Source organism: Protopterus annectens, chromosome 2.part2 (genome assembly GCF_019279795.1).
Source record: "Protopterus annectens isolate FY-2018-M chromosome 2.part2, PAN1.0, whole genome shotgun sequence".
Lineage (NCBI taxonomy): Eukaryota > Metazoa > Chordata > Ceratodontiformes > Protopteridae > Protopterus > Protopterus annectens.
The window spans coordinates 953,378,497-953,396,327 of NC_056730.1; the positions used below are offsets into that span (position 1 = coordinate 953,378,497).

The 17,831-nt window shown below is 39.8% G+C and overlaps 1 protein-coding gene across 3 annotated transcripts in view; it reads left to right on the forward strand.

Annotated features, from left to right (window-relative positions):
* The window catches only part of TMEM232 (transmembrane protein 232), a 2,425,444-nt gene that overhangs the window by 3,924 nt on the left and 2,403,689 nt on the right, over positions 1-17,831 (forward strand). The window lies entirely within an intron of this gene.

Genomic DNA, 17,831 nt, shown 5'->3' on the forward strand with positions numbered 1-17,831 from the left:
GCTGAACTGGGCTGGCTTGAACTCCCTCACCTCCTTCAATGGTATCAACTCTCACTCGCCCACAAACTAGTAAACCATCCACTAAATGTCCCATCCCTCCAGAATCTACTCCAACCCTATCGCACCACCAGACCACTAAGATTCAGCAACAAAAATCACTTGCAGATCACTAAAGCCAATAACTCTGCTGGTGAAGCACTATTCTCTTGCACCATAGCCAAATTATGGAACTCCCTCCCACCCACAATTACCTTCATACCATCATGCTCCCACTTCAAACCTTTACTAAAAGCGCACCTACAAACATGCTGGCTATGCCCTTGCAACTCCCACTCTAATATCATCCACCCCATCTAACTACTACCTTTCTTTCCATTCCACTAACTACCTTGATTATAGCAAGCTTAGATGTTCATAAGCCTAGTACTTATTATACAGCAGGAACTTCTTATTGTAACATTTGTTAATGTCTGTTATGTACTTCACAGATAATGTACTTCACAGATAAAGATTCTAGCTGTCTACTGATGTACTATGTTCTTCATCTATAAATATGTTGTAAGTAATTGCTATGTAAATTGTTAATCGCTATGTTATCCAATGTAACTACTGTCTGTTTATTTTAACTGTGGAGCTTTTCTCCCCGGGCCTCCGCTGAAAATGGACCTACGTCCAGTCGGACACTCCCGGTCAACGAATATTAATAAATAAATTATATATATATATATATATATATATATATATATATATATATATATATATATAAATATATCATATGTATTTATATATTTTATATATATATGTATATGTGTGTGTGTGTGTGTGTTTCTAAGGCACTGGAGCAAGTGGCAAATGCCCTGGCACACAGTAGGTCTATGCCATTTGGTTGACATAGAGAGTTGACAGGTGTGTGAGCCTGACAATTCCTGAGTAGGAGAATATTTCCTTTCCCCGAGGATTGTGTGATGTCTTTGTTAGTATATATAATTAGCAGGGGATGTAGGGAGTGACAGTGTAAACTGTATATATTGTTTGTTTCTCACTGCTAATATTTGTAGAGTGCCTATATAACTTAGCTTCAGTGTATATTCGCTGTGTATGCACCAGTATGTATTTCCCCAGGTCATGGCTGAAAAGGGTCTTTGGACCATCCCCAGTTACCTGGTTAACAAATAAATACGTAAAATAAATAAGTAAATAAAAATAGCAATTGCACCATACATACAGCATATATGGACCTGGATAATGCCTTTGTACTAATGCTCAAGCAATCATTATTGACAGACTTGCAAATTTGAATATAAATCCTTATGTTGTATGGTGGATAGCTAATTGGTAGTCTAATAGATCCCATGTGGTTAGAGTCCCAGGTGTCCCTTGGGAAAACAAAAAAAGTTGCTAGCGATATGCCACATTGCTCATTTTTAGGTCTCCTCCTGTTTAGTATCTCCTTTTTAGACATCTAGGCTAACACTTCTGGCCTTTGGTTATCTAAATTTGCAGGTGACTGTAAATTGGGTCCTGTTATTCAATCTTCCACTGGCTCACAGTTGCTCTAATATGGGATAGACTATGTTAACTATCGGTGCAACAATAATGATCTTATACTAAATGTGAAAAAATGTAGCATAGTTCCTTTTGGTAAATAAAACATATTCACAGGGTCTATATTAGAACATCGAAGTTTCAAAACTTTGAATGTTCTAATATCAACCCCTATTCAGCGAAAGCTGAAAATATCGAAGCAACAGAAAACCGAATTTTTTTCCTAGGGAAAGAATTCGGTTGTCCATTTCTGTTGCTTCAGTATTTTCAGCTCTGTGGTGGAAAGTTATGGGTCGGTTTCAGGTAAGTGTGCGATTGAGTGCTGGTTAGGTTAGTTAGGGTTAGGGTGCGGGTTAGGTATGTATGTGATTGTCTGGATCTGAGGGTTAGGGCAGGTAAGGTGAGATAGGGCGCGGGTTAGGTATGTGTGCGATTGTGTGGACATGAGGGTTAGGGTGTTTTAGGTGAGTTAGCGTTAGGGCGCAGGTCAAGTAAGTGTGCGATTGTGTGGACGTGAGGGTTAGGGTGGGGTAGGTGAGTTAGGGTTAGGGCACAGGTGAGGTGAGTGTACGATAGGGACGGACCTTAGGGTTAGGGTTTGGGTTAAGGTAAGTGGATAGCTAGCGGTGTGTGTATTGTTTAGTGTAGGGTTAGGTGTAAGATTTTAGGTGTATGTGTGTGGATTGCTGTTTTTTGGTGTGCTTGTGTTGTGTGTATGTGCTTTGGAACAGCAAATTTTTTCCCTAGGAAAAAATTTGCTGTTCTGTATGTTCGATGTTTTCAGCTTTCGTTGAATAGAGGTTGATATTAGAACATTTGAAGTTTTGAAACTTCGATCTTCTAATATAGACCCTATTCACATACCATGTAGGTGATGCACCCCTTCAGTCAAACACTATTATAAAGGATCTAGTCACTCTTGTTGATAGTTCCTTATTTTTTTACCATCATTTCTTCACGATAGTCCAGAAAGCTTTTTGTCTATCGCATTTAATTTCAGAAAGGCATTTCATCCAGATCGAAGCAAGTCCTAATTCAGCCAGCACTATGTTATAGAGGGATAACAATAACCCAGGTGATCCAGGTTCATTTAGCAGCTTGGACATCTGAGATGCTGGCATGGAGGGATGGGTGTGCCCTCTGGGGGAGAATGTTGATTGAAGATGCTCCCTGAGGGGAGGTGTGGTCCACAGAGGGGAGTAGCTGTTAGACGTTGTGGATGAATGCAAGAGCTGGGTGGTGGGGAAATAAAAGTACATCATAAAAAATAATCCCTTTGGCAACAGAAGCAGTAGCTGGCACCATCCTACAGGAAGGACATCCTTTCGATCCACATCAGCCGCAGCTCACTAGGGATACTCCTAGGGATGAAGTAGAGATAGGTAGACCTGTCAATCGATGGGGGGCCTAGTAGAACCAGAAAGAATGAAGCAGATGAGGTGGGGGGGTCTTAACTCCTCTTTATTCATATCTCTTCAAATTCATTATTGAATATAACACCCCTTTTTGGGATGTATTTGTCTAACCATATCACTCAGCTTGAGACATTTCAGAGATTTATAACTAGAAAGATCAGTGGTCTCAAAAGTCTTAGTTAACAAGACAGATTGACAGCCCTGTCTCAGTATTCAGTCTCTTATATACTCCTCCATAAGAATCTGTGTCTAGCCTTTTGAACCATGAAAGATCTGACCCTCTTTGACCTCCTATTCCTTCAGAGAACAGATGGCTCCCCAAGTACCCAGTTAAAGGGACTAAACCTTCATCAACAAGTAAATAAGACATGTTGGCATGATAGATTCACATTCCACTGTATACACCACCTCTGAAACAAACTTCATGTGCATGTCAAGCAGAGTAGCATCCTTGTTACCTTCCAGGTAAACCTAGGTAATTGGTAGGGCAGCCTCATATTCTCCCTCAGTCTGTTTTGTGTTGTCCTCCTAGAGGCTCAAAGGAATCTTGGATAGTCAAGTCATTAACAAATTGTTGGAAATGAAGCTTACAGACCTTGAAGACAGGGCAGGAAGGAAAAACCTTCAGTTAATTGTGATACCACAAAAGGAAGATGGCCAGGACATGTTCCAGTTTGTTAGAATGTTGGTATGAAAAGAGAATGAGCTCCCAGGACAAGAAATTGCAATTGAGAAAGCACATAAGATTTATGTCCCTGACTCACTAGCTAATTTTAAATGACTGAGGCAAATAATAGTGAGATTTGCTGCACATGTTTTACAAGAGTAAATTTTGTCTCTGTTCTGGAATCCCACAAAGTGAAGGGCATGTGATGAGAGATGAGTCTGTGCAGAGCAGGATTATAGCCCCAAGATGTGCAGGAAGAAGGGACACTTCAATGCTCATCATTGTGATCACTGCTGCAGTAGCATAAGCTATATTGGTTATATCCTGCATGGGATATAACACACAGCTTTCAAAGCTTTAGGACACCTTCCACCTCCCCAAACCATTAGCCAGCTTGAGTTGAGGTGATGGAAAGTCACGTTTGGGAGCCAAACCCTTCAAAGCAATCCTGCTACCAAGATGAGTGCTCCTCTACAGGTTTTCAGGGATTGATGTTCAGCTACATTTTTCTTCAAAAAGATTACATTTTCTTTAAAGATGACTAATATACTGACTATTATCATTGTAAAGAACGCTTCTTTCTGATAACATTATTATTTGTACAATTTTAATAGCTTTTATTGTTCACAAAATATTTACATTTATTTATATTATTGTTTTTAAGTTGTTTTTTCTGAAAATGCTCTGGAATGTAAGGATGTGTGTAGGCTGCTAGAGGTGTGACATTTCACACTGCATAGATGTTAATGAGTTAAAAAAATAATGACAGGAAAATTGATTCAAAGGGGCTACTCAACATTTTCAAAATTCAGTAAAAACTTTTCATATTTAGTACATAAATCATTGTTGCAGTAGCCTAGGATATAGGGGGTTTACCCCATGCACTGACCAGTTTCACAGAGCTTTGAGCACCTTACATGGGCTCCAACTGCCAGGGGCTCATGAGGAGCTCCATATAAAAGGCAATTAGAGGGCAAAAGCTTTAGTGTTTTTTTTTTTTTTGCCATTGAAGTGAGAGTTTGTTCAGTGCACCCTGTAAATCTGTCACTCAACTAAAGATCCTTCAAGAGGTGAGCAGAAAGCCTTCTGATTTTACTTTTGTTTTATGAGGAAAACTTGTGATTGTTCTGTTGGAATATTAATTTTTTGTGACACAAAGTGATTTGGACTATATTTTCATATTTGAAAATAATTTTTATGTGTGTGATTGTATCAACGTTTTTTTAAAAAAAATTATAATTTGACCAAAACCACTGTGTGTTTGGGACAGAATATCATGTCTGAGGGGAATCCTCATTGTTTTACTTACCTCAGAACCACTTGTTCTCTTCCAGCCAACTTACCAACTTGACTTGCTCCAGTACCTGCTTTTCTCACCTCTTCCTTTCCTTACCAATGAAGCAGCCTTCGGTTTCCCCAGTTGCACCTCTTCCTAGATGCAAAAAGCAGAAACTCTTTAAGTAGTCAGACAAGCTCCGAATTTACCTCAGCTTCTGGTGGGTGACTCTGATGTGGCCACTTGTTGTTCACCCCCCCCCCCAGTCCTTTTAGTGTAGCCTCCCCATCCACCAAAGACCAGGTGATAGTCACATCCTCTGCAACTGTAAGGGTACTTTGGCAGGCAAGGGAGAACCAAGTTCCTTGGTGACAGGGAAAGGAGCAGGTGAAGGGTTTTCACATTTCACTGACAGACATTTGGAAGCTGCGTTCAGTGTACCTATGAAGCAGACAGTTTTTACGGAGCAGTTGCTTAATAAGAATAACATCCAGTCTCCTGTTTCTATTTCCATGGATAGAGCAGATTTACTATGATTTGCTAAGCAACTTATTTCTGCATTTTCATAGCTTTTTGAATCTTCAGATAAGAAATAGAAAAGAGTTTATCCTCTTTTTGACAGGATTTTCAGTCAGAAGAGCAAACCTTGCAGGAGGAAGGCTGTAACTCAGGAAGTTCTTCTCAGTCTGAACATTCTGATTCTGAGTAGTGTATAGTATTAGAGTTCCCTCCTGAAGAGATTTTTTTCACTGACATTTTATCTTACATGAAAGATGTTTTCAGTGGGACCAGAATAAGATTCCCATGCTACAGAAAATGTATTATGACTTATTACAATTACAGATACATAAGTCTGCGTCTATTCCTTTTGTACTGCCTAATTTAGAGAATGTTTTCTCAATGTCCCAAGCTTATCTAATGGTCAGCCTCTGGTTCCAACGAAGTCTGACAGGTTAGACAAGGTGCCCCAGATATACAAGTACCTGTTTTCTAACCCTAAAGCAAATCCAGCAGTGATCTCTTTTCTAAATCTTCTGCTAAACAGGTCACTGATAATAACCCCATTCCATCTTACCAAGATGGGAAAGCAATGGGTACATTTATTCTTCCAGTACTTACTTTCAGGTTTTTAAACTGTCAGACTTATATGTTAAAGTTTCTGTTTGTGTCTTTTGACAATATGCAGAAATTAATGGTTAACCTCCCTTCTCCTGAGGTAAAGAGTTCATGAAATGCTTCTGTAACAGCTGTTTCTCACGTGGCTAAGCATATTTTAAAATATACTTATGATGCTACAGACTCTTTATCCAGAGCTGCTGCTTCAGGTTCAGTTTTGAGGAGATTTGCTTGGCTTTGCTCTTAAAATGTTGATGATTAATCTGTTCATAGGTTCATAGGTAGATACTAGGCTATCTGCCCTAGGGCATTTATAAGTCTAGCCAGAGTGTATTTGGCTTCCGCCTCCCTATTAGATTAGCCTACTGTGCCTCTGTAAAGTAGGCCACAGAAGGTGCCATTTTAAGATTAGTTTACTGTGCCTCTGTCTAGCAGGGACACAGGAGAGATTCCAGGGGTGAATTTGCAATTTCCCATCCACGTGTCCAAATTTCGCTTGAAGAGGGTCAGCAAGGGACAATGTCTAACATGAATTGGGATTCTATTCCAGAGTGAGGGGAGCCTCTGGGGAATGAATCTGTCCCTCCAGCATGTCCTATTTATTTTTGTGCTGAGGTTTAGGTCCCTGCAGTGTGTAGCTCTAAGGGACTTGGATTTTTTGAGGTGGAGCATGTCCATTAATTCTGGGTTTGACATGGCTTTGTACATCAGGCATAGATCGCCTCTGAGTAGGTGGTAAGCAACTGAGTAGAGCTGGAGTTTCTTTAGTCGAGCTGCATAGGACATCTGTTTGTAGCCCATGATCTTCTTGGTGAGGTACTTTTGGGGTCTCTCCAGTTGCTGCAGTTGCTGTGAGTGTAAATTCTCTGTTATATAAAAAGACTTTGTTTTGTCCGTTTGCATCTGAGGTACTGAAGCATGATAAAAGGGGAAAATTTAATTCAAGGAGTGACTCAGTTTTTTTAACCCTCCTTTTTTAGCCCAAATAATAGTTTCCTCCACATCAGCTCCCTTTTCCAATAATCAGTTTATGCAGTAAGGAGCTAATAATTAGGGAGCTCAAAAGAGAAAGGACAAAGGAAAGGCTTCTAAAAGTCAAGGACAGTCCTCCCAGCCTGCATGACTATCCACCTGGTCAGCACCCCCCCCCCCCCGGCAACCTTTCTCTGTCTCTGAGACTCACATCTTCCCTGTTGGAATCAGATTATTTCAGACAGTTGGGTTCTGAATGTGATCCCTCTGGGGTATACTTGGCAATGGGAATCCCTCCCTTGACCAGGGAATTAGATTCCTCTGTTTTCTCCCAGTCTACAGAAAATGCTGTGCCAGTGAGTCATAGAAGCAGTGCCTGTCAGTCTCCTAGTCAAATGTTATTAGTTAAGAATCTATCTAGATGTTTTTCGTAGTGATCACTGCTGCAGTAGCCTAAGCTATATGAATAATATTCTGCATAGGATATAAGAGGTCACCTTCCACAAAGCAAAACTATTACTCAGCTTGAGCTGAGCTGACTAAAATGACAGGTATGTGCCAAGGCCTCCAGAGCTTTCCTGCAGCTGAAGATAGTGCTCTTGTGTGGGCATTCAAGGATTGACAGTCCACTTATGACGTTCTGTTGCTGGCCAAATACGTTTCCTTTGGGGAAAACCTTCCACATATTATTTGTAATGTTTTAACTTACTTTCCTGTGTCTGTGTGGGAGATACATTGTAAGATAGGAATATGTGTTTTTATTGACTCTCATACACCGTTGTTGTACTTTTAAATGGGAACACACATTTGTGTTTGACAGTGTAAACATTTTATTTTATTATTTATTTATTTTTTTGGGTGGAAAAACTGTTTCAATTTCTTTTTTGGACTGGTAAAGTGTATTAGAGTTCTTTTTACTGTGTTTTTATTGGGAAAAGTGACTTTGTACTTCTTTTGAAATTTTACTGGCTTCTGCTACTTAGGTTACCTGGGAAACAGGCACCATTTTTGGCTTGACCATGGAACAAGCTACTAATTCCATCATCAGTCCTTCTTCCAACCACAAAATGAAAAAGATAACTAAACAGCTTTTGTCACCACAGCAGGCTTGTAATTTGCCTCAGCCACAGGTATGTGACTGCTGTGGCCAAAGTTCATTCCTGAGGCCACTCATCTCTTTTTTTTCCCCCCTGGATCCATCTGTGGTTGCCCATACAGCTACTGTGGATCAGGGATTAGCCATGTCTTCTGGGACTGTTGGGGTTCCCTCAGTGGGCAAGGGAGAGCCATTTTTGTCAGTGTTATGAGAAGGGGCAGAGAAGGAACCACTGCTTAACCAGAATGTTGTGCCCATCCCTGGGGAAACTGTTGCTGCCATTAAAATCATGCTTGCCCTAACTTTCCTGTCAAAAAGAAACAGAAAACTAAACCTATGGCTTTTCCTGCTCCAGTTTCATTGGACAAGAGTAATGTGTTAAGGCTGGCTAAGGGTCTTGTACAGGCTGTTGACCTTTCTTATCAAGTGGTTTCTTGTAAGAGAAAAGAGTTCCTCTTTTCCTGACGAAATTCAACAAACTGAATCTGGAGAGGAATGCAGTAGGACACATACAGGTTTTTCCTCCTCAGAATTCTGATTCTGTCTCCGAAGAGAGCATGTTATCTGAATCTCACTGTCAAGGATTCTCTTTCTCTTAGACTATTTCCAGAGTGTGCCAGTATTTTCAGTGGGAAAATATTGAAGATTCTCAGTCTCTCAGAAAATATGAAATGTTGCAGCTGGAATTCCCAGAGCCTTCTGCCATCTCCCAGTGTTGCTAGCACTGGAGGATGCGGTTGTCACAACCTGTGGTTTCCCTGATAGCGAGCCTGCTGTACCTAAGAAAGCAGACAGAATGTACAAAGTTCCTCAGCCTTTCATTCCAGACCTGACCCAGCAGCTATAGCTTTAGTCAATTCAGCTGCTGCCAAGCATTTTATTAATTATAATCTTTACTTTTCTGACAAGGATGGTGAAATAAATTATAACTTTGGGGGAAAATTGCATGCTTCTGGAACTATAACGTTTAGAATTTTGAATTGTCGGACTCGTATGTTAAAGTTTATTTTGAGTAATTGTGAAAGTATGAGGAATGTTTTACCTGTGTTTCCATCTTGTGAGGAAAATCAACTTTGTGTGGTTTAGTTTCTTCTATTTCTCAGGACCCCCCAACGGCAACCTTTCTCTGTCTCTGAGACTCCCATCTTTCCTATTGGAATCAGATTATTTCAGACAGTTGGGATCTGAATGTGATCCACCTGGGGTATATTTCGCAATGGGAATCCCTCCCTTGACTAGGGAATCAGATTCCTCTGTTTTCTCCCAGTCTACAGAAAATGCTGTGCCAGGGAGTCATAGAAGCAGTGCCTGTCAGTCTCCTAGTCAAATCATATTAGTTAAGAATTTAGCTAGATGCTCTTCGTAGTGATCACTGCTGCAGTAGCCTAAGCTATATGAGTAATATCCTGTATAAGATATAAGAGGTCACCTTCCACAAACCAAAACTACTATTCAGCTTGAGCTGAGCTGACTAAAATGACAGGTATAGGTGCCAAGGCCTCCAGAGCTTTCTTGCAGCTTAATATAGTACTCCTGTGTGGGCATTCAAGGATTGACAGTCCACTTGTGCTGTTCCATTGCTGGTCAGATAAGTTCCCTTTGGGGAAAACCTTCCACATATTATTTGTAATGTTTTAACTTACTTTCCTGTGTGGGAAATACATTGTAAGCTAGCAATATGTGTTTTTATTGACTTTCATACACCTTTGCTGTACTTTTAAATGGGAACACACATTTGTGTTTGACAGTTTAAACATTTTATTTATTTATGTATTTATTTATTTTTTGTGGAGAAACTGTGTTTAAATTACTTTTTGGGACTGGTAAAGTGTATTAGAGTTCTTTTTACTGTGTTTTTATTGGGAAAAGTGACTTTGTACTGCTTTTGAAATTTTACTGGCTTCTGTTGCTTAGGTTCCCTGGGATAGAGGTACCATTTTCGTCTTGTCCATGGAACAAACTACCAATTCCATGGTCAATCTTTCTTAAATCCACAAAATGAAAAAGATAACTAAACAGCTTTTGTCACCACAGCAGGCTTGTAATTTGCCTCAGCCACAGGTATGTGACTGCTGTGGCCAAAGCTCGTTCCTGAGACCACTCATCTATTTTTTTCCCCCAGATCCCTCTGTGGTTGTCCATAAAGCTACTGTGGACCAGGGATTAGCCATGTCCTCTTGGGATGTTGGGGTTCCCTCAGTTGGCAAGGGAGAGCCATTTTTGTCAGTGTTATGAGAAGGGCAGAGAAGGTTCCACTGCTTAACCAGAATGTTGTGCCCATCCCTGGGGAAACTGCTGCTGCCATTAAAATCATGTTTGCTTCTGCAACTATAACTTTTAGAATTTTGAATTGTCAGGCTCGTATGTTAAAGTTTATTATGACTAATTATGAAAGTATGAGGAATGTTTTACCTGCGTTTCCATCCTGTGAGGAAAATCATCTTTTTGTAGTTTAGGTTCTTCTGTTTCTCAGGACACTACTCATTGTTTTAAAGTGTATTTATGACTCTGTAAATACTACATCCAGGACTGTTGTCACTGGTACTGTGTTGAGGAGGATTGCCTGGCTGCATTCTCCGAACCTCTCAGAGGATGTAAAAATCAGATTTTAAATTCACCTTCAGATAGAGACTTTGTTTTTGGACCCCCTGCTACAGAGGTTTTCAAAAAAGATTTTATGAGAAGGGTAAGCTGATACAGAGAATTTCTCATATTTTTCATTCCTCCTCTAAATTTTCCACAGGTTTTTCTGCTCCATTGTCTAGTTTCAGCAAGAAACAAAATATTGGTAGGCAGATATTTGAAAAACAATGGCACTGAGGTTCCAAAATGAAAACAGAAAACACTTTCAGAATGACTATGTTAGGGACCTTGTCCTCCACTCCCTTCCTCCCTGGCAATCTCCTGTCCTTTCCAGAAAGTCTGTTTTTCCATTTCTTTCTTTGGCAACAGATTGTTTCAGACAAATGGACTCTGAGACTGATTCAAAAAGGTTACAGATGGCAGTGGGAAGAAATCCGTCCTTTTCAGGGAACTGTTTCACATCTCTCAGATTAACCCCCTCTGTACTCTCCTGCCCTACAGCACGTGCCTTCCCAGGGGGTAATCTCCTTCCCACTTAAGGGAGGTTTTTATTTAGGAATATTTTTGTTGCCAAAGAAAGAAAATGCCTGAAGGCTTGCTCTGGACCTTTCTTTCCTAAACCAATTTGTGATAGTGCCAAAGTTCAAAATGCTTTCACTTCATAACTTTTCACCCCTTCTTCTTTATTTGAGGTTTTTTTTTTTGGTAACCTTAGATTAAAAAAATTTTTATCACATTCCTATCCATCCATCCATCCATCCATCCAGACTTCATACGTTTCTTAAAGTTTTATGTGTTTGGATGACATTATCATTGCTCTGTCTTACCCTTTGAGCTATTGACTTCTCCAAGAGTGTTCACAAAGTGTCTAGCTCCAGCTATAGCTCTCTACAGGCTATAGGTTAGCCACATTTTTCCATATTTAGATGATAGGCTTATCTTTCCAGAGCCTTTTTCAAACTGTCAGGAATCTCCTGCTTGAGTGAGAGATCTCTTATGCAGGCTGACATTCCAAGAGAACATTCAAAAGTCTTTTTTTGATTCCATCACACAGGATTGTGCTCCTGGGGTGTCTGTTAGACGCCTCTGTACAAAGATGTTCCTCCACAGGAAAATTAGATCTAGTTCAAGTTTTTTTCCATCACAATTCAGTCACTGAGAGTGAATACCTTGGGATTCTGGATCTCATGGCATCTGTGATTCTCTTGATGCCTCTGGCAAGAATCTGTATGAGAAAGGTGGATGCTGACTGAGGTTTCGTTTTTGGGGATAAACTCTTGGCTAGGCTTGTAAGGGCCCCAAGGCCATTAACCTAGTAACCTCCTATGATCATATGAAGATACAATGGTATCTGAAGTCTATTTGGTCCCAGCACCAACACCCATTTTCTTTTCAGATTCCAGTTCTGGGATTTGTGGGAAGAGAAATTACTTTTAGAGTCAGCAGATATCCCTGAATCCAGTTCTCCCTTTTTCCCATCCTGCTGCAGAGTAATCAGATACCACAGATGCCTTGGACATTGCTTGGAGAGCAGTGTCAAAGGGAAAAAAAGTAGAAGGTAGCTGGGACAATAAAGACAATACAAAACAAACCTCCAAAACACCACCTCCAAAAATGACAAGTAAATGCAAAATAAGCACCAGTGCTCCAAACTTTAATTCAGGGTGCAGCGATCTGGTACCTCGGCAATTCGCCTTCAAGGATCAAAGTAACATTGCAGAAAACCACCATTTTATATGCCCATACAAACAAGCAGCCACTAATTCAATTAGATAATTACAACTCATTAAATACATCATTACATCAATCAGAACAAGCACCCTTTATAATCTAAGCAACATTTTATATTTTTAAAAATACATTTAAATATATATATATATATATATATATATATATATATATATGTATATATATATATTTTTTTTTTTAAACATTTTAAATATCTTAAACATTTTAACACTTTTTATAACAAATATATCATAAATAAATTCCACATTAAATGTTTATCTCCTGATTCAAACCAGTGTTAAATTATGTACTTGTGCCTATAACTGTGAGTAGATTGCCTTGTGGCATGTTTGTGGTCATTGTAGTGTATGTTCAAGGGTGAGGAATTTGTCAGGTAAAAATATTAATGGGAGGCAGTTTACTGTTAAGGATTCCTTTAATTGTAACTCTACTGGAGTTGTGTATATAATAGGCTGTAATTGCTCCAGGCCAAAGTGGTATGTGGTTCAGACAAAACAAAGGGTGAAGGTCTATATCTTGGAACATCTGGGTGATGTTAGAAATAGAAACACTTTGAGGCCTGTAGCTAAGCTCTTTATGGAAACACATGGGGGTGTTGATTCTGGGTTGTTTTACTCTGTTCGTCTAAACCCTTTTTACCTAGAGAGGGTGATTTTGTAGGAAAATTATTGGAATTGGAAGCAAAATTGATTCTTAAATATCAGACTTTGCCCCCTATTGGTTTGAATCAGGAGATAAACATTTAATGTGGAATTTATTTATAGGTTCATAGGTGTGTACTAGGCTGATGGCCCTGGGGCCTTTATAAGCCTAGCCATACGATTACCCTGGCATTGTGCCACCCAACCTTAGTTCCCAGTGCCTCTGTCGAGTATAGCCACTGGAGTTATCCCCTGGGTGAATTTTCTATTTCCCATCCACTCATCAAGATTTCTCTTGAAGAGGGTCAGCGAGGTGCTCATGTATGGGAAGTCTGTTCCATATCATGGGCAGTCTTTGGGTTATGAACCTGTCCCTCCAGTACATTCTGTTGATTGTGGTAATGAGGTTGAGGTCTCTGGAGAGTGTGGTGCGAAGAGATTGAGATTTCTGTAGATGTAGCATTTCTAACAGAGCTGGGTCAGACATGGCTTTGTAAGTCAAGCAGAGATCGTCTCTAAGTAGGCGATATGAAACAGAGAATAGTTGGAGTTTTTTGAGTCTGTCCATATAGGACAAGTGTTTAAGGCCTAGGATCCTGTTTGTGAGGTACTTTTGTGGCCTCTCCAGTTGTTGCAGGTGTCTAGTGAGGTACATGCCAAATGGGCATTGTACTCGATGATTGGCCTAATGAGGGAAGAGTAGAGGGAGACAATGACCTCTTTCTTCCTGGATACAAAACCCTTAGTAATGAGATGTGCCACATAGAAGGACTTTCTGACCCACAGTGAGAATGGGGTGATCAAAAGAGAGGCTGCTGTCAACCTGTGTTCCTAGATCTCCTGTAACGCCTTCTGTGTTCAGTGGGCTACCATCAATGTGGTAATTCATGGGAACCGGGTTTTTCCCTAAGGGGATGACAACACATTTTTTGGCATTGAGCTTAAGGCAATGGTTCTGACACCAGTCATTGGTCTCAGTGAGGCCATTCTATAGGATGTCAACATCACTTGGGAGTTAATAATAGCTCCCAACTTGCAATCGTCTGCAAACTTTGTCAGCCAGAGTGAGTCCCTTCTTGTTGGCCTGGACTTCAGAGAAGTAGATACCAAACAGGAGGGGACCCAGGACTGAACCCTGTGGGACTCCACTCATGACTAGTCGGTAGTCTGACTCAGAGTCAGCTACTTTCACACTGTGGGTTCTATCTGTGAGCTAGTTTGCAACCCACCTAGTGATATAGGGGTTGATGCCTAGCTTAGTGAGTTTTTCCATGATTCTTGAGTGGGGACTAGTATCAAAGGCCTTGGCCAGTTCAAGGTAGGCTGTATGAACTACCTTGCCTTTAACCACAGCTCTGGTGACTGACTCAAAGATATGTTTGTTATAAAAAGTGTTAAAATGTTTAAAATATTTAAAATGTTTAAAATATATTTTATATATATATATATATATATATATATATATATTTATATACAAAATATTTAAATGCATTTTTAAAAAATATAAAATTTTGCTTAGTTAGATTATAAAGGGTGCTTGTTCTGACTGATGTAATGATCCATTTAATGAGTTGTAATTGCCTAATTGAATAGGTGGATGCTTGTTTGCATGGGCATATAAAATGGTGGTTTTGTGCAATGTTGCTTTGATCCTTGAAGGCGAATTGCTGAGGTACTAGATCGCTGTAACCTGAATTAAAGTTTGGAGCACTGGTGCTTATTTTACATTTACAATAAAGACAGGCAGAAACATACAAATATAAAACAGATGCTTTCCCTTATCAAAGAGCTCAACTATTTGAATCACCTTTAGTCCCCAGGGCCATTTCAAGTTGTTACAGACAATACCACAGTAATATGATAGTAAACAAGCAAATGGGGACCAGGTCTTACCCCCTTTGCAGAGATGCCATATTAGCATGGGATATAGCTTTACAGCAGAATCTCACTCTGCAGGCTTCCTGTAGTCTGTAAGAGAAAAATTGTGTGGCAGACAAGTTGAGGAGGACAAAGACAGACCATAACAAATGTAAACTAGATTTGGGGATCTTCCAAGATTTCATCACACTGTGGGTAATTTCAAAAGTAGACCTTTTGCCTCCTCACTGAACAATCAGATGTCAAAATTATGCTCCAGGACTCCACACAAGAAGACCTGTAAGACAGATGTTTTATCTTTTTCTTGGACAGGAATTTTACTGCATGTTTTCCAACCTTTCCACTTATATCCAGGATACTTCTGAACATTCAGAAGGAATCTCTCAAGCTCATTGTGGTGATTCCCTTATGGCCCAGGCAACAATGATTCTCCCCTTTTCTGGAATTGGCCAGGGGGCAATTACCAAAAGCTCCCTCATAGACTGAATGTAGTCACACAAGAACAGGGGATTTGATACATCCTGACCCCCCAAAAATTCTACTGACTGCCTGGATTATAGGGTCTTAATAACTATTAGAAAGCTATTTACTGAGAATGTGCAGTAGGTACTAATGGAGGCAAGATAGCCTGTTATTAGAAAATCAGATATTAGCAAATGGAAAAGTTTCTAGTTGGTGCTAATAACATAATCAGCATCCATTCAGGGCTAGTGTTTCTCTGGTTTTATAATATTTGTGTGAGGTACTTTCCTGTTGCCTGTATTACTCCTCTGTTGAGGCTCATTTGTTGGCCATTACAGTACATCTGCCCAAGGGTAGCCCTCTTTCAAGGCATTCTCATGTCAAAATGTTTTGAAATGGGTATTGAATAAGAGGCTTTCAAGAAAAAAGGTGGTTCCTCTTTCGGATCTTAATTTGATGTTAGAGAAGCTAACAGTTGCCCCATTTGAACCAGCTCACCTGGCTGACTTAAGGTTCTTAACATTTAAAACAGTTTTACTGGTTGCTGTGACCTCTGCAAGAACAGTATCTCTGTTATGGTGAGTCAACCTTATCTCATTTTCCACAGATATGGGGTTTTCTTGAGAATTAATCCCTCTTTTATACCTAAAGTGGTATCCAAGTTTACTTTAAGTCAAAGTATCCATTTCACTGTGTTCTACCCTAAACTCCAAAATGAGAGAGAAAAGATACTTCATACCGTAGATGTCTTCAGACAACTCAGGTACTATCTTGACAGAGCAAAATCTTTTGAAACTTCCAATTGGTTGTTAATTTATTTTGAATGTAAGAAGTAGGGACAACCTGTCAAAGCAGGCTATTTCCAAATGATTATCTCAAGCTTCTACCTTTTGTTATTTTCACCACAACAAAACTATTCCAGGCAGGGTCAGGGCACATTCTACCAGGAACTTGACTTCATCTATGGCTTTTTGGATAGGGCTGGACTCTAGACGTATTCTGAAAGCAGCAACTTGGTCCTCTGTGCATACCTTTTCAAAGCACTACAAGCTAGATTCCTTCACCTGGTCTAGGTTAGGCTTTGCTATGACCATTCTCCAGGGACTCCTGGACCTTTTTCCTTCCACCTCCCAGTTGTTTTAAGGTATGGTTATCTGTACTTGTGGCTTAAGTTACTGCAGTAGTGATCAGCATGAAGAACCAAGTACAGTTGTGTAACTTACCATAGCAGTAGATGTTTGAATGATCACTGCTGCAGTAGCCACTTTCTCTCTCCATGCAGCTTGTTTTTTTTTGTTGTGTTTTTAAACCAGGTTATGGACATTTATTTATTTATTTATTTATTTATTTATTGGCATTTGCTTACTGGGGTAGCCCACTGAGCCAAAAAGAGCCCATTTTCAGTGGGGGCCCGGGGAGAAAAACTCAACAGAAAACGTATACAAAGCATAAAAGTTAAGCATTTTATAAGGGTAAACATTCAAAGAAAAAATAAAATAAACAAAATGGTATAATCTGTTACATAGGAAAGTACCACAGAAAGCTTATACATTGCTAAAAAAATAAGCTTTTACAAGCAGAAGATTCAAAGGAACAGGCACACAGCATAATCTAATACAAGGCAAATACAGCAGCACGGGTTAAATTACATCAAGAACTTAGCTAGTGTGTCTCAGCAGAAAGTGTTGCTTTATACCAAGTACATAGCTGGTTAGAGTTTGAGAGGTTTGAGCTAAAATTACATTATGAGTTTTCTAGCAGCTAAATTATAGGAGTTGAGAGTAGGAGAAGAGAAGTGTGAGAAGATGTAGTGTGCTGGATGAGGGGGAATGGTTAGAGGAAAGGGTAAAGGTGATAGGATGAGTGAAAGGAGAAAGAAAGCAAGTTACATAAAAGTGAGTAGTGGTAAACAAGAAAAAAGGTAAGAGAGAAATTGATGTAGTAAGTTTAGAAAGGACAACACATTGGGAACATAGATGAGGATGAGGTATAGAATAATAGGAGTGTAAAACGTTTATTGAGGAAAGGGCAGAGGAGATGTGGAATGAAGGGAGGATATTTGAGAGCTACAGTAGGTTATGGAAGGTGGAAGCTTAGTGCAGTTACAGAGCCAGTTGGATTGGAGGTGGTTTCTGACAGCTGTTTTGAAAGAACCAGTGCTATGGATGGTGCGAATGGCTAGAGGAAGGCTGTTTCAAGATTTTGCTATTGCTTGAGTAAAGTAATTGGCCTGTAGGTAGTTTTGGTTTGTGGATTTGGAGGAGAAGCTGGTTCTCAGATTGTAGGGACCTGCTGGGGTTGTAGTGGGAAAATAAGGAACGTAGAACAGGGCAATCCTGAGGTTTTGTGAGAAGTTTATGTGTTTTGGAAAGTTATAGAGATGTGAGATAGTGGGGGAATTCCAGCCAATTTAATGTTTTTATGGGGTGTG